This window comes from Notamacropus eugenii, chromosome 1 (assembly GCF_028372415.1).
Source record: "Notamacropus eugenii isolate mMacEug1 chromosome 1, mMacEug1.pri_v2, whole genome shotgun sequence".
Classification (NCBI taxonomy): Eukaryota; Metazoa; Chordata; class Mammalia; order Diprotodontia; family Macropodidae; genus Notamacropus; species Notamacropus eugenii.
The window spans coordinates 539,648,177-539,666,390 of record NC_092872.1 but is presented as its reverse complement, the minus strand read 5'-3'; the positions used below and the strand labels follow the sequence as shown (position 1 = coordinate 539,666,390).

General features: G+C 35.0%; 1 long non-coding RNA gene across 1 annotated transcript in view; it reads right to left on the bottom strand.

Moving 5' to 3' along the window:
* Window positions 1–18,214, bottom strand: part of LOC140520284 (uncharacterized) — a 98,802-nt gene that overhangs the window by 19,799 nt on the left and 60,789 nt on the right. The window contains exons 2-4 of the long non-coding RNA XR_011972449.1: window positions 15,840–15,925; window positions 8,911–9,064; window positions 1,183–1,440 (exon numbers count right to left, since the gene is read on the bottom strand). This is a non-coding gene — a long non-coding RNA (uncharacterized lncRNA). The remainder of the gene's footprint in view (window positions 1–1,182; window positions 1,441–8,910; window positions 9,065–15,839; window positions 15,926–18,214) is intronic.

Genomic DNA, 18,214 nt, shown 5'->3' with positions numbered 1-18,214 from the left:
TCTTATTGGGAATACATCTAGCTTATCACCATTGCATATAATGCTTGCTGAAGGTTTTTTTGATAAATACTGCTTATTATTTTATGGAAAGTTCCCTTTATTCCTACGTTCTCCAGTGTTTTTAGTAGGAATGGGTGTTGTATTTTGTCAAAAGCTTTTTCTGCATCTATTGAGATAATCATGTGGTTTTTGTTAGCTTTGTTGTTGATGTGATTGCTAATGCTAATAGTTTTCCTCATATTGAACCAGCCCTGTAATCCTGGTATGAATCCTACCTGATCATAATGTATTAATCTCATGATAAGATGCTATATGATTCTTCAGCGAGCTTTTGAATCTCCTTTTCCATTTGGCTAATTCTGCTTTTGAAAGCATTCTTCTCCTCATTGGCTTTTTGAACCTCTTTTGCCAATTGAGTTAAGCTAGTTTTCAAGGTGTTATTTTCTTCAACATTTTTTTGGGTCTCCTTTAGCAGGGAGCTGATCTGCTGTTCATGCTTTGACTTCATGTCTCTCATTTCTCTTCCCAGCTTTTCCTCTACCTCTCTAACTTGATTTTCAAAATTCTTTTTGAGCTCTTCCATGGCCTGAGCCCATTGGGTGGGCTGGGACACAGAAGCCTTGATTTCTGTGTCTTTGCCTGATGGTAAGCATTGTTCTTCCTCATCAGAAAGGAAGGGAGGAAATGCCTGTTCACCAAGAAAGTAACCTTCTGTAGTCTTATTTCTTTTCCCTTTTCTGGGCATTTTCCCAGCCAGTGACTTGACCTCTGAATATTCTCCTCACACCCACCTCTCCTCCTGATCCTCCCAGCCAGCGTTTGGGGTCTGAGATTCAAATGCTGCTTCCAGCCTTAGGGCTTTTGTCGGGGGCAGGGCTGCTATTCAGTGTGAGATTAAGTTCAGGTGGTCAGGTGGGGGCAGGGCCGCCTCTCAGGCTCATTTCCCTCAGGATGTTTATGCACAGACCTTCCACGATGGATCCAGGCTCCTGCCCCCTTGGGGAGCCCCATTCTGCAGCCACCACTCAGCTTCTACCTTCTGGGGGGTCCTGAGGTATGGGGGCACCCCACTCCCCTCTCGACCCGCCAAAGAGACTCTCTCACCCACACCCGTCACCTGTGGGTGGAGGGACTTGTGCGGCCCCTGGAGATCCCACCCCTGAAGCCTGCTCGGATCTGTACCTCTCGGTGCCGCTGCAGCGCGACGGACCTTTTGCGAGAGATTTACAGGTCCCTCTGTGGGTGGAGGGACCCGCGTGGCAGCTGGAGATCCTGTCCCTGAAGCCCACTCGGATCTTTTCTTCTCAGTGCCGCGACCGCGGCAGGGCTGCACTCAGCTCCCAGTCCCGGCACCCAGTCCGCAGGGCGAAGAACCCACGGCGAGAGGTTTGCAGGTCTCTCCGGAACAGAAATCTCCCTCACTCCAATGTTCCGTGGCCTCTGGGTACAGAATTCGCTGTGAGTTAGTTCCCTGTAGCCGTTCTGTGGGTTGTGAGTTAGGAGCTATGTGTATGTGTCTTTCTACTCTGCCATCTTGGCTCCGCCCCGCTATATGATTCTTAATAAGATTTTGGAGAAGGAAATAACTGGATAAATTTGTTATATTGAACTATATGGGATAGTAGCTAATCAGACACCATTGTTTACTTTTAACTCTGTTTTAAATAGTACTAGCACTTCATGAACTTTGATCATTTAAAACTGGCCAAGTCAACATACTTAGTTTTATTTTCAATCTGCCACTATCTGTTTATAATTAATTGTGCTATTTCCTGAATATTAAATTCAATATCCCTAAGTGACTACAATGTGAACATCATTGAGTACAGACACATAGAGAAATATAAAGGGTTAGAAACATCATTTTTCTCAGTCTTCAGGAAACCTTTAATGTAATGGGAACACAGAAAAAGACGACAAAAATATTACCATAACATAACATTTTTTGTGAGATTTGAAGATGGAAGTTGGTGTTATTTTCAATATGAAAGGAGGAGGAGGAGAGACCAAGGGAACTTTAAATGAGTTCACATTTGATTTGTGCTTTAGAATCAGAAGAGGGAAGTGATATGGTACAAGCACGTGAAGTAGCAAACGTACATAGTTGAAAAGAAGGAAGGCAAAAGATATTAAAAGGGGGAAAATGGTTCAGTTTGACTAGGTAATAGTATATACAGAAGGAAAATAAATAACCGTTAAAAAGGTACATCAGTGCCAGATTGTATCAGGATCAGAATGTTAATCAAAGGCCTATGAGTATTGCTCATGAGAAATGAGGACCACTTAAGATTTTTGAGTAAAAGAGAGCTATGAGAATCTATAAACAGATGGGAGGTCAGTCTGAGAAGCATATAAAGGTTTGCTTTAAGGATAGAAATAATTAGGAGTAATAATTAAGCCATATGGATGAGTAGCATGAAGGAATAAAATTAGGAACTCAACGAAAATGTCACAGTTAGATAGATTTTAAAAAAAAATTAAAGGATTCCTCCAGACCTACACTTTGTAAGAGTTTTAGAATGAAAGAGAATTGTATTTTGTTAAAGACTTTTTCTGTATGTGTTGAGATGATAAGGCAGTTTTGGGTATTGTTTTCAACAGAATTAAGTTGTTTTCCCAATGTTGAACTATCCTTTATCCCATGTTAATTCTACTAGGTCATAATTAGTTACTATTGGATAATTTGCAATAACATGTCAGAATTTTGTTTAAAATTTATTATCCAAAATTCACTTAGGTTTTAACCCTATAGTAATCATTTGTTTTTTTAAAACTAGTTTTCTTAATATTTTCCCCATCTTTTCAGTTTCATGTCATGTTTTTTTTTTAACAGTGTTTTTTGTAAGCAATAGATTGTAGGGTTTTGTTTTCTTAGTATTCTGTTACTCTTTTTTTATTTTATTGGATTGTTTAATTTACTCACTTTGAAAACTATAAGAATCACATTTATATTTTCCTCCATCTGCCTCTAATATTGTTATTTTCAAGATTTGGTTTTACTCTTTCTTCTCCCTTTAAAAAAACGAATTTGAAAAAAAGAAGTGAAGTCTCTTCGGTTAAATTTACTTCAGTCATGTCCGACTCTTTTTGATTGCTAAATGGGATTTTTCTTGGCCAAGTTACTAGAGTCTTTTGAAATCTCTCCAGTTTATTTTACAAATGAGGAAACTGAGGTAAACAGGGTTAAAGTGACTTGCCCAGGCTCACATTTCTAGTGTGTCTGAGGCCATATTTGTACTCAGGAAATTGACTCATCCTCACCCCAGGCCTAATACTCAATCGTCTGCACCACCTAGATGTATCACTGAGTTTATATTTAAATCTAATAAAATTAGCTTAATCTTATGTAAGGGAACCCTATTTCCACTGACTTTTTCTCTAAATACCAATATCCCCTCCTATTTATCACTCCTTTCCTTTGAAATTTTGCTTATTATTTTTTTCCTTTCCTACTTTCATTTGGTTATTTGTTCCTTCCTTTTTTTCTCTTTTCAAATAGGAAACATTTAAAATAGTTTTGTTCATTTTTAAAATTCACTTTGTAGCCCTTTATAGAGTTTATTTCTGTTACTCCTTTCATTATCCATGCTCTCTCTCTGCTCTAGCTCTTCATTCTCTAGTTCATGATTGCTATAATTATTTATTCCCTCTTTATTCTCTGTATTTCTCATGTAAACAAAATCCTGAAGTTATCCACTTTTAGCTCTCCCTTTAGGAAGTTTCTACCACAGTCTTGTAAAGTTTGTCCCACAGATAGCCCTTTTCCATTATGTTTCATTTCCAGAATGATACAAATTTTTCTAAGTTTCAGAAATAAAAGTACCCAAGGATAGGAAGCCCCTACATGTCCCTGATTAGTCACTCTCCTATTTTTAATATAATCTCTCCAAAAAGTTGATCAATTGATCTCTAAGAAGGGTGCTACAATATTCTGTCTGCATTACCTCAGGTCCACCTCTGTACTACCATTTCCACTTGATTTCCACCTTTACCCTTGTGTCTTTGTACACATTTTAAAAAAAAGTCTGTGGGGGTGGAACCAATATGGTGGAGTAAAAGCAGGGACTTTCCAGAGCTTTCCCACAAACCATACCAAATACCTGTGAAAATTATCCTTAACCAATTCTAGGATGGCAGAACCTACAAAAGGACTGAGTGAAACAAGTTTTCAGCCTAAGTAAAGACTGAAAGGTTGACAGGAAAGGTATGTTGAACCAGACTGAGAGAGGAGCACAGTCCAGTGCAAGCTACACTAGCAGAGATCAGGCCACAGCAAAAAAAAAAAAAAAAAAAGTAAGAAAGACTGTCAGACCTGGCTGAGAGAGGAGTGCATTCCAAACCCTGAGCACAACACAGCTCCAGACCCAGCACACAAAGAAGAGGCCTTGGGAATGATTGAATCAGTAGCAGTGGTCCAGTGAAGGGCAGCTACAGTGCTAGTGTCTATTTCTGTACCTCTCAACCCAGAGATGTAAAGTGATTGAACAGCTGGTCAGAAGGTGATTACAGGGGTCTCTTTGGTGGCATTGAGGCAGGATTCTGTTGCTTTGCACATACTTGAATCTGGGTCACAATCCTGAATCGTAATTCTGAGGTCAGAAGGAACACTGGCATAACAAAATTTGTAGCAACAATGGACAGGGAACCCTCCTCACAGTTGCAGGGTAGAGGAGAATGCTTGTGGTCGCTCACAGACCAGAGTATAGGCCAAGAAGAGTAAACACCTTTCCCTATATTATACCACCTTGAAGAACTGAACACATACAGGTCCCTAGAAGTATCTCTGAAAACAATTGCACAAAACCATGAAGGTTGGGATAGTACACTCTCCACACTGGAAACAGAGCCCTATTTTAATAAAGAGTTAAAAAGTAAGGAAATAGGCTGGAAAAATGAGAAAACAACGGGAAAAAACTCAGAGTACACAATCTTACTTTGATGACAAAGAAGATCAAAACATACACACCGAAAATAGCAAATTAGAAACTCCTACTGCCAGTGCTGCCAAGGAAAATAAATGAACTGGTCTTAAGACAAGAAAGAGCTAAAAAAAGGATTTTGAGAATCAAGTGAGAGAAATAAAGGAAAAATTGGAAAGAGAAATGAAAGTGATTCAAGAAAATCATGAAAGAAGAGTCAGCAGTTTGCTAAAGGAAAACCAAAAAATACTGAAGAAAATAAGACTTTAAAAAATACACTAACCCAAATGTAAAAGAGGTTTAAAAAGTCAATGAGAAGAATTCCTTAAAAAGCAGAATTGGCTAAATGGAAAAGAAGATGAAAAAGCTCAGTGAAGAAAATAATTCCTTAAAAATTTGATTAAATCAAATGAAATCAAGAAATTATAAAACAGAATCAAAAGAATGAAAAAAATAGAAGACATCATGAATTACCTCATTGGGGGGAAAATGATGTGAAAACTAGATCTAGAAGAGATAATTTAAAAATTGTTGGACTACCTAAAGGCCATGATCAGTCCAAGAGTCTAGATATCATCTTTCAAGATATTATCAAGGAAAACCTCCTTGATATGCTAGAAATTGCAGAGAACTTGAAAGAATCTGCTGATCACCTCCTGAAAGAGATTCCCAAATAAAAACTCCAAGGAATACTGTGGCCAAATTTTACAGTTCCCAGGTAAAGGAAAAAAAAGTATTTCAAACAGCCAGAAATAAACAATTTAAATATTGTTCAATTATAATAAGGATAACACAAGATTTAGCAGTTTCTACAGTAAGAAGGCTTGGAATATGATATTCCAGAGGATAAAGGCACTAGTAAAAAAAACCAAGAATATGCTACCCAGCAAAACTGAGTGTATTCCATGAGGGGCAAAGGTGATATTCAATGAGGCAGAGGGATTTACTGCATTCTTGAAAGAACTAAATAGAACATTTTACTTTTAAATACAAGAATAAGGAGAAGAATAAAAAGCTAAACAAGAAAGAGAAATCATAAGGAACTATTGAATTTGAAAGTATTTGTAAGGGCACAGGGTGAGTGAAGAATGTACTAGGAGTAATAGAAAGATGGAGATAGAATGGGGTAATTATCTCACATAAAAGAGGCAAGGAAAAGAAAAACTTTTGGAATGGAGAGGAAGTGGGGAAGGTGAGAGAGAATGAGTGAACCTTACTCTCATCGAAATTAGCTGAAGAAAGGAATAATATAGACATTCTTTTGGGTATCAAAATCTACCCTACAAGAAAGTAGAGGGGAAGGGAATAATGAGGTTGATAAAAGGAAGGGCAGATTAGGGGAGGGGGTAGTCAGAAGTAAACACTTTTGTGGAGGGTAGGGTGAAAGGAAACAACATGACTATTATAGAAGTGTTTTGTACGACTACACATATACAACATATGTTGAATTGCTTACCTTCTGGGTAGAGAGGGAAGAAGGGTGAGAATATGAAACCAAAGGTTATAAAAATGAATGTTAAAATTTGTTTTTAGATGTAATTTGGAAATAAGATACACAGGTAATGGGTTATACAAATCTATCTAATCCTCTAGGAAAACAGAAGGGGAAAGGGATTAGGAAAAGGGGTGGGATAATAGAAGGGATGTTATAATGGGGCAAACAGAAACAAAACCCTTTTGAGGAGGGACAGGGTGAGAGAAGAGAGATAATTGAATAAATGGGGACAGAGGGAATAGGATGAAGGGAAATACAATAAATAATAAATGAAACAGTAGCTATAAAAAGACATCTCATGTCTCTTTGTTGTCACTCCGTTGCTGTTATTGGCTGCTTCATTCACTAGCTCCTCCCTACTGTCCCCACATTTCTCTGTTGGGACTATTGAAAAGCAAATAATATCTTCAGATCTGGGTTTCTTTCTAAGAATATGTCAAAGACCTCTCTATCATTATATATACATCTTTTTTCCTTTATGGTTAAGCTCAGATTTTCAGAGTAAGACATACTTGTGTGACTTCTAGTCTCCATTGCTCTTTGAAACATATTCCATTCCTTCCTATGTTTTGCCCACCCTGCACATTATTTTTGTGTTATTTGAATTTCCTTTCAATTGTAGTTGAAAGTATTTCTTCTAATAATTTATAAAACTTTTTGCTTCTGAATTGACTTGTCAAATTTAACCACATTGTGTTTTGTTTTATGGAACTGATTTGTAAATTCTTTCAATTAGTATTTCATATTATCTATTCAGAAAGTCTGGTCAATTTTCATATATACATTATACATATATACATGCATATACACACATGCATATATACATATATGCACATAAACATGTATATGTATATACATACACACACCTATATATGTGTGGGTGTACATATATATGCATGTATATATACACACACACAGGCACACACACATACACACACACATGTTTACATTGTGACATTCAGGATTCTTAAGTTGGGTTCTTCTGGAAAACCTACGATTGTTAGGTTATTTTGATGCATACTTTCTTTGAGATCAGTATGTTTGCTTAGATAGAAAGCATATTTTAAAAAATGTTATTGGGGGTTATTTGTTTATCTTTTTCTAGTTTGTCCTTGAAATCTCTGTATTATTATGCCTAATTTATTGTCTTTTGCTTCTTTGTTGAGGCTCATCATCTTAGATTCAAGGTCCCCCTGCCCCGTTATATTTGCTGTGCTGACCATGAATTCTACTCTAATTTTCATTTCTCTTTTCATTTTCAACTACTCTGAAATTGTGTTGTATTTTCATATTCTCCTTAAATTCCACACCTCTGCTTTCAGCCATCTCTCCCACTACTCCTACACAAAACCTGTGCTCCAGGCAAGCTGGTGTACTTGTTGTCATGAAACAGTCTTTTGCTTTTCTCTCTCTAAGACTTTGCTCAAACCACTGCTTACTCTTAGAATTCCCTTTACTTTTTTCTCTTGCTACCTAAATCTTACCCATCCTTTAAAACCTAACCTAAATTCTCCCTAAACTACAAAGAAATCCTTAGACTCTGTATCAGTGTGAAATTGTTCTTTTCTGGTATTCATCTTATTGGAAGTGTTACAAATTTGTTCTTTATGACTATTTATTTATAGATATATTTTATGTATGTATACTGTTTTCCCAACTAGGTTAAAAGAAAGGAAAATATTTTCTATTCTTTATACTCACAAAATTCCTACATAAAAGTGGCACTCAATAATTACTCTTTGAATGACTGGGTGATTCACTAGCAATTTCCAGTTAAATTGCTTGACCAAGTGATTCATATAGACCTTCTTATATTTCCCTGTTTTAAATCATCCAACACTATGGGAAACTTCCTTTATTTACCTTATGGAAAATACAATAAGATAACCAATTCAATGTATATTGAGATGTGAATTTCTAACTTGTCTTTAAAACTTCTCCGATTTATGATTGCTTTGGGAATCCCCATTATCTAAACATGCAGTGCCTCATTAGCTTCTTCCATTTCTATCACCTTTGCCAATATTGACTATTTTTTCATCTTTTTCTTAAGTTCTTTAACCAGTAAGATCTTGATAGAGTTATTGTCTTTTATGACAAATTCTAGCATTAGAATCATTACATTTCCCAATGAGAGACATGCAGATATTGTCTTTGGGGACAGCCTTTCTAAATTTTTATTATATCTAAAAGAATGAGTCACCAAACAAATTGATAAACCCAACATTAGATCTCTTCCATAAAATCAAGCTAATGAAATGCATTATTATGTCCATCATTTGACAGAAATATGGAAATCAAAGGATAAAACAAAAACTAACTTGTCTAAGAATGTATTAGAGTTTTGCAGAATATGTATTTGCTGGCTAATTCAAAGTAATAGGAGACACAAACATTTTAGTACTTGAACCATCTTTAATTCAAGCTAAAGATGTTTGTTTTCACACCATGATATAGTTCTAAAAACCTTGGATTTGTAATTGAAAGAATACTCACGTGATCAGGAACAGATATCTTTTTGGGGCATCAGTTTCTTCCTCTACAAAGTTAGGAGATCAGACTAGATGTCATGTTGAGTAGACTTCTCATAGTCGTAATGCCTTAAAATGTTTCACATCTCTCTTCCTGTGAGCCAATGAATTGAATTACACTGAAAAAAATGACAAAATACCCACTTACATCCTGGGAAAGAAGGAAATATCTAATTATATTTGATGCATCAACTGAAAGTAATAAATACTGTGAGGACAAAGTATTTATATAATTGTATTATACAACTTCAATGAATCTGTGATCTCAATGTAAATTTGAGTTCCAGTAATAAAAATTGCAACCCATACACTACTTCAAATTATTATAACAACTGGTCCTCTCATAACTTTTTCACTGACTACAGAATTTTGAGAGCTTTCTGCTAAGTCTTTTTGCATTGAAAGGGTATCAGTCAACTTCTTATTTATATATTGTTGTGACTTGTTCTCATGCTCCATATCCAATCTTGTCAATTCTACCGCCATACCATCTCATTTCTTCTCTTTCCATTCCTGTGAACAATACCCTAGTCTTTGTGACTTCTTGAATACAGTATTGTAACATTCTCTTAATTTTTCCCAGGTTCCAATTTGTAACTTCTCCTTTCTATCCAAAGTATTACCAAAATGATCATCCTAAGGCACATGGCACTCTACTACTCAAGAACTTTTAGGACTCCTCTTTGACCTCTAGGTAAAAAAAGATGCAAACTCTTCAGGTTTACTTTTAAAACGTATCACAATATGACTCCAACAATGTGCCCTTCTAGATTTATTAAACATTATTCTCTCCTTGCCCTGTATTCCAGAGCCAAATTAAACTGCTTTCACTTTCATGATCTCAACATTCCACCACCTGTTTCATGGCTTTTAAGAGGCTACCCTCATCCCAATCTTGACCCTGCGTCTAAAATTTACTTGTTTCTCATCAAAACTTTTTAGAATCCCTGACTTCCTTCAAAGCCCACCTCATGTGCCACTCTACAAGATGCCTTCCTTTCCTTATTTTCCTAGTTGAATGAGTTCTCTCTTCCAATGACCATCTTTATACTCCACCATATGCATGCTCTAGCTCCTATAGTAGAATAAAATTTCCTTGAAGAAAATTCTGTTTTTCATTTTATCTTTATTCAACATAATATCTTGTATGTAGTGGACACTTAGAAATAATTCTTAAACTGAATTACGTTAAATGATTCTGTCTCCATAAGCTTCACCTACAAAAAAAAAAAAAGGTCCTTGAATAACACACATAGTGGCTTCCTTTCGTGCTTTCCACCAATAAACTGGGCATATTGGGAAAGAAAAAGCAAAACAAAACAAAGAAATCACTTAATATCAAAGCTGTGAATGTCGTTTTTTCAAAACATCAGCAACACCAGAAGGTCATATTAAGAGTGATTTGGGATACATTGAAAGCGTGCATTTTGACACATTGGAGACTAAAGAATGTGCTCTAAATCGCCAGAACTTTGAATTCTTGGGGGATAGAAAGTAAGAGAAGAATTATTGCAAAAAAATATGTTAAGGACTTCATTTTATGCTCAGCCAGGAAAAAATAGTAGCAGATATAGAGGCAGTTGGTAGGGGAAAATTATGTTCAGTCTTGGAGGACTTTGAGTTGCATTATGATCATAGAACACAAATTCCTTTTGTATATAATGGAGCTTAGAAATAGTTTCAATAGTCATAGATGCTCCAGTATCCATATTTTCCTCCAGAAGAGAAAGTGAGACATTTTAATTGGTTTTTCAATGTACCCTTACCGTTGAATATAAAGATTTCTAATGTAAATATAACTATGCATTTTGTAATTTTAGAGAAAATGGAAGAACAGCTGAGTTTTTCTTGAGCAAAGATGTGTATATATGTTTACATGTTTGTATTTATGTATTTAGTATATTTCTACATATATCGAAGTACATATAGAAATCAACTACTCCAAAAGAAAAAAAAAAGCTAGAACAACTAGAATAAAGTCAAAGTATTAAAATAAATGAATAAAATCTAAACCACCTTGTATCAAGAGCAACTCTCTTGGAAAATAAGTCAAAGTACAATAATGTTATAATCATCAGATTACCAGGGTATCATGACGTCAAGTTGGATCCTCCCTTCATTGATGCAGATGCCAAATCATCAATTTCTTCTTATCTTAGACAAATGTCTGCATCCATAAGTTTAGCAAATGAGGTACATCTAATGTTTTTAAGACTATCTTCATTTTTCCCTAATATTGTCAAAATAAACGAGGAAACATTTAGCTGACTGACTTTCCTCATTGTTCTTCAACAAAGCTTCTCATTGTTTACATATTACAGCTTTCCCACACTCACCATCCCACTCTCCCTTTTCTGATATGGAATTTTCATTTTTAATAAGTGTTTTCCAGAAAATTGAAAAGCTGCTTTTATGACTCAATATTTCTTCCAGAAAGAATATCCATTTAAAAAATACCAAAATATTATTGATATTACCTTGTATCTGAAAGATATGGAAGACCACAGTCTCCTAAGATTTTATTTGCATTAGGAATGTGGACCACCAGCTTAAAGCTTAACAAGAAAGGAACTGAAATAGTATATATCAGAGGTCTTTGGAGTTAAGTTAGCACCAAAAAAAGAATCAGTTAGATCAGTAATATGTAACATAATAGATCTCTGTATCATGGCTTAAATTAGATCAAAGAAAGTAAGGAATATTAGAAATTCATGAAATAGGGAATGAGGAAAAAAGTGCAAGTGAGTGCTGGATTGGTCATTTTCAGGCCTCACGTATATATGTCTGCCTCCTTTCTCAAAAAATTGTCTCTTAGGACAAATTTCTTACTTGAGTATAGGGGGCTGGATGGGGAGTGGTGAGGTAGAGATGTGATGGATAGAGAGTACAAATATCTACAGATACACTCAAAGACAGGTCAATCAAACACATCATTAAACAGAGGAAATTTGTACCTAAACTACAGAAAAAAAAACTCTTGGAAATCTACAAGAATCAATAATGTAGTAACAGAAATACCTACTCCATGTTAAATTTCCTGAACTGTTTTTGTTGCTTGTCCTTCATTTTCTAAGAGGATCAATGACATCATGGGGTAATTTCTTGCCTTGCTTATGTGAGTGAGACAGAGTTGCAGAGTTTTCAGCCTTGCTCTCTCTTCTAGTTGCTGAAGTCCAGTGGCAAGACAAAAGTTAGGACTACTGGCAATATCCCAAAATGCAGGGCATGCCCTTGGCATCTTCATTGTCTGCGCAAGTGCTAAGCAGTCCATCATGCTTTCTTCATCTACCTTCATGGCCATTGGGACGAATTGTTCCCATCCTCCTATTCCACCAGTGGAAACCTTTGCATGCTTGGGGTAGACATCTTCCTAACTCACTTATGGGTTTAAGGCCTGTTGGTTATACTCAACTTGGTTTAGTAAATCTGGCAAGTTGATTTATTGGGATGTGGCTGCTATGTGTGCTATAGTTTCTTGGAGCTCCAGGCAAAAGTTCATTGAAAAAATAGAGGAGGTCATATGATGGGCTACAAGTAAGCACATGAATAGGAGGTAGTTAAATCCCTAGATTTATTAATGACTGGGGATGGATTGTATGGCAGGTTGGGGCCAAGTGTGCAAACTAAAATAGCTCTGTTCAGGCCTTGTTTAGAATACAAGGAGAGTAGCAAGATCAACTGTGAAATGAATAACCACCCTAAAACTGATGCTGACTTTTCTGAAACACTGAACAGTGGTACCTGAAACTTAAGACTGACACATAAATCCAAGGAGTTGAGGATATTGTGTTACCAAAGAGACTACAAGTTAAAAAGAAATCCCAAAGGGACATTATATGTTCTCTGGGGATTTATTAAGCATGTCAGAGGCAGTCAGCCATCAATTTCTCAGTCTCTTCACTCCAGTAGGGGGTAATGAATTTTAATTAGTGAAAGAAGACAGCCTTCCACTAAGGAGATGAAGTCAAAGGAAACAGGAACATCAATGTGCATGGAAGATAATGTTAAAGTACATAAAACTCCTTATTAAAGCTGAATTAATGGGCAAAGCTCTTTGGCCTCTGTTCTTTCGTAATTCAAAAAAAAAATAAAAAAGCCTCCCTTAAATGTGCTCCAGAATCAGAACTTCTCTGTTATGGAAAATATAAAGTGCATGTTAAGATTGCTATAGTCAACACATGTAACTCTACTGTTCTTTCAATGGCTACTCAAAATTCTAGATTTTAAGTTATATAAAATTATGCCAAGTAACTGGCCATTTTCAGATTAATTGCATGAATATTTATAAAGTTCTTGCAATGTTCAAGGCACTTGGATAGATAGTGGGATACAAAAACAAAAATGAAACAATCCCTGCCTTGAAAAGAGCTTAAATTCTACTTCAGAGATACTATATATATATATATATATATATATATATATATATATATATATATATATATATATATATATATATATATATATATATACATATATATATATATATATATGAATATGTCAATATGAAACTTATGCTAAAGAGAAAGGACTAAATTTTCAAAGACATTGAGTAACTGGGTGGAAGGAGAAGAAAGAAATGGCCCAAATGTCAGGAAAGACCTAGATTTTCTACAATGTATTTTGTCATTTGGAGTTTTCTTGGAAAAGGTATTGGAGTGTTTTGCCTTTATTTCTCCAGATCATTTTCTAGATAAATAAACTAAGATAAACAGACTTTGTGACTTGTCCCAGGTCACACAGCTATTAAGAGACTGAATTTGAACTCAGGTCTTTCTTGCTTCAGGCCTGGCACACTATACCCTGCTATTGTTTTGTGTTACTTTATTGTCACCTTTCATTGTGACTTCAGTGAAATTAGGGATCATACAAACCCAAATATTTTGTAAAATATTAATTCTGCATGAGACAAGTTTTCAGTTTCTTCCTTACTCCTTGTTATTGCTTTAAGTTTTTACCAAAATCATCATTTTGTGCTACCTACAGACTGAATCTATAACAAAATCATTGAACACTTAAAAAACCTGTGATTTCTTCAGCATGGTGAATTCCTTTACCCAATGGAGATAAAAAATTATGAGTAAATTATTATAAGCAAATGATAACAGCCGCAAAAGACTTAAGAAAGTCTCTAGTCCAACCTGATTTGTAATGATATAGAAAATGAAGTTCAGAGAGGTGAAATAACTTCCCTAAGGTAGCAAAAGCTGCAAACATTAAGCTCCAGAGTCAGAATTAGAATCTAGAAAATTTTACTCCAAATCCAATGCCCTTTCCACGTAACATGCTGTGCTCTATAAAATAAGTTCTAGCAAGTTAACCAAGGAATACATTAAATACAGATTAAATGATTTTTTTCCAGGGTCATATAGTAAATATTGGAGTTAGAGCTTAAATAGTACTGAGTCCAAAACCAGAATATTATGTCTAAAAGATCATATTGATATTAAACATAATTATGCAGAAATAAACATATGCATATAATAGTTTATACTTACAGAAATGCACAGTATATGTTCATATGTGTGTATATGCCACATTATACTTAGGAATAGAGATGTAATATAACCTATATGCTGTATTTATGAATTTCACATATACACAGTAAAGGATTCAAAATGCTTGGTTCCCAATTCTTTCCCATTATCCTTAGATGTTTAGACAACTTGAGAAAGTAACAAAAGAAAAGGAATTAATCTGATTGGCGAAGTGACAATGATTCAAGATATTCAGGTGGAAATTTGCCATCACAAATGGGAAAACAAAGTTACCCAGTACTGTTGCGATGAAAGACTTATGTAATTGTTAACATCCACCTCAGACAAATGAATGAAATGATGATTTGTTTGCATTTTATAGAATGAACCTCACTCAGCTGATGACTAAAACAATTACAAAAAATGCTTTTTTATATCTATATTTTCTTATCAACTCTATGAAGAGGGAGTCATGAGAGCCTAATGAGTTTCTAACTAGAATTAACATTTTCCTGTTAAGTGGAATTTTCTCAGTCTATTGATTCTCATATATGGTACTCTGGGTTGAATTAAACAAAATTGGGAAGTAAAATGAAGGTTGCAAATATCATGTCTAATGTTAAAAGGTGAAAATCATGAGCTTTTAAAGGAAGATTTTAAGGGAATATTATAATTAGATTAGGCAAAATTTGAAATATATAGCTATGGATTTGAAAGATACTAGGATTATAAACTCCCCATCCCCTTATATTATAGGATCAAAGGGAATCCTTTGAATTTTCAGAATCAATAACCTACAGAAATTATCTTAGATGGGACATAGGCTGTGAAAAATAACTCTCCAATTTTCTCTTTTTGGCAGTGAGGTGGTACAATATATGGAAGGCCAGGTCTGGAGTCAGGAAGTTTCATCTTCCTGAGTTCAAGTCTGGCCTCAGACACTTACTATCTGTGTGTCCCATGGCAAGTCACTTAGCTCTGGTCTCCTTAATTTCTTCATCTATAAAATGAGTTGGAGAAGGGCAGACAAGGCACGCTATTACCTTTGTCAAGAACACATGACATGTGGTCACAGATGGTTGGAAATGATTGAAGGATGACTGAAGAAAAATTTGCTGTGTTGCACAGTAGAGTCCATTTGACCAGCCCATTTGGTTCCAAGAGCAAGAAACGTCTAGTTTGTATGGAATTATATTTCCATTAGTAACATCACAGGTGAATTTATCTAATCTCTAATCATGCAGGGTTTTTAATAATCATGAAGATGTTGATTAAATTCTTGTTCAATGTGGCATTCCCTTGTGCCAGTGAATAACTGTGGAGATTCCTAGAGCAAACTAGATCCTTGTACTTAAAACAAAAACAAAGCAGAAATAAAAAAACAAAAACAAAAACAAAAACAAAACACCTCAATAATTACCTGAAGCTTCAAGGGATCCACCAAATCAATCACACCTGATGGTACTTCAGATTGAAGGGTAACCATTTCTGAGGTGGACTGAGCACCTATAATGACATAAAAGGTCAGGCCTAAATCAGATTTGCTTTAGTATCATGATGTTTATTACCTGCTGCTTTAATACTTTGAACTTTTCTTCATTATAATGCAAGCTCTTTAGGAATTAGGAATGCTTTTTAATCATATTTTAGTCCCTTCAGAGTCTAGCTCATGTCTTGAATATAATGTGTGTTTAACAGAAAAGAAGTAATGAAGGAAGGAAGGAAGGAAGGAAGGAAGGAAGGAAGGAAGGAAGGAAGGAAGGAAGGAAGGAAGAAAGAAAGGTGAGAAAGAAATCAGTGAGGGTGAGAGAGTGAAGAATGAAGAAAAATATAAATGAAGAAAATGAGGAAATTAGGAAGAATTTAGCAGTGAGAGAGAGAGAGAGAGAGAGAGAGAGAGAGAGAGAGAGAGAGAGAGAGAGAGAGGAAAAGGGAAGGAGAGAAATGTATTGGTCCTTGAAATTTAATTTAGAACTCCATCTTTCAAGTAAATCGTTATCCACATTTCCTTCTGGAACATAGAGAAGGAACATAGTTGACTCTAGATTTAATTCACTGTTAGGTGAGTCGGTATAAAGAGCATATTCTTGAAATTTCAAAATAATTTCCTCCTCGTTAGGATTATATGAGCTATACCTGTTCACAGGAGGTAGAAAGGACTCCCTAAAAAATCATAGAAGGTAGGAGACTACACTTATGATGAAACAAAGAAAAATAATACATTTCAATTTCACATCTCTTCTGTGATAATATGTATTCAGTCAATTAGCATTCAGGTTGAGTCTACCTGCTACTAAAAGTTCTAGATGAAAATAGAAACAAAAATCTGTTACATATAGCCATTCTACCTAATAATATCAAGTATTTGTCCAGTTGACTAAAGGTTTATATTTTCATCTTGGTATTGGTTATCACGGTAGGCATAGTCTTAACATAAGTATTGCTGTCATTTTTAACAAGAGTTATATATAGGTGACGTTTCAAAGTCATGGCTGAGATTAAAAAGGACACTTTTCAAGCACAGCTGAGGGAAACTTTAAGAACAGATATTATTATTATTATTATTATTATCATTATTGTCATTATTGCTATTTCAAAGATAAAATGGGATCTAATTGTGAAAGAGATAAAAAAATAAACCTCATTCATGTCGCTAGGAAGATTATATAGTTAATAATGGAAAGTTACAGCGTGAGTCAAAGTGGTTCTGGATTTCACTATAGATGATAAATGGACCATAATACAGTCTCTGCATTTTTCTAATTTCCCATATCATTAAGGAGACTTCACTGACACTTAAGTGATTTTTTTATCCCAATAATCTGTATTCTGGTTTTTTGAAAATATTTTTAAGCTTAAATGAGAAAAAAAGGAAAACAAAAAAACTGTTAATAGCATATTTTAATAGATGGAAGTGGACTAAGCATAATAAACCCTGATCTGTTTCATGATTCCTATCATTTAGCCTCATTTTGGCAAATTAATTAAAATAACATAATATTTTAAACGTAATGATTCAAAGCTTCAACTCTCAGTTAAACTCTATGAACTTGTAGAACTAGAAAAAATAAGATCTGTTGGATTTTTGAAAATACCTTAGAAAATATCAATGTGTACGTAATCAAACATCGAAGTTTCAGTGGTAAAGGTAGCAAGGAGCAAAGTTCTCTAAAAAGCTAAATTGAAGACTGGGATATCGTAAAGCAGTGTGATGATTCAGAGGTTAAATAGTCACTGAGAACTTAAAAAAACAATTACACTTCTCAGGAGATACATTAAACACAAAATGCTGGGTGATTGAACATCATAGATTACCAAGAAGAGCTAATTTAGAAATGAACACCTTATGGAGAAAACAGTGGAAGCCCATGAAGACATTTTGGAGTGGGAGTAATGGCATTATAGAAAGGTACAATAGTTGACTTGGTAATTGCTAGCATATGTTATTTATTCTATATTTACTCAAATAATTTCCTGCTTTTCCCTGGTCTTTTCCTCTAAAATGTAGAGATATTACTGAATGTAACTGAATATTTTTCTGCACCCAACTTTAACAACTCTAACAATGTTTTCCCCCTTGTCATTTTTCTAGTATACAATTTTCATAAAATCTTACAGTTATCAACAACAAAACTAATCACAATTATGCTCTCTTTAGAGCTTTCTTTTTCAGAAATTCCAGGAGTTTCTTGTTCCTACACAATACCATATTGATTAACTCTTTTACTGAGGTGAGAGGTATTTGGTGTCATAGAAAGACTCCATATTTTTGGAGTCAGCAACTTGTGTCCCAGC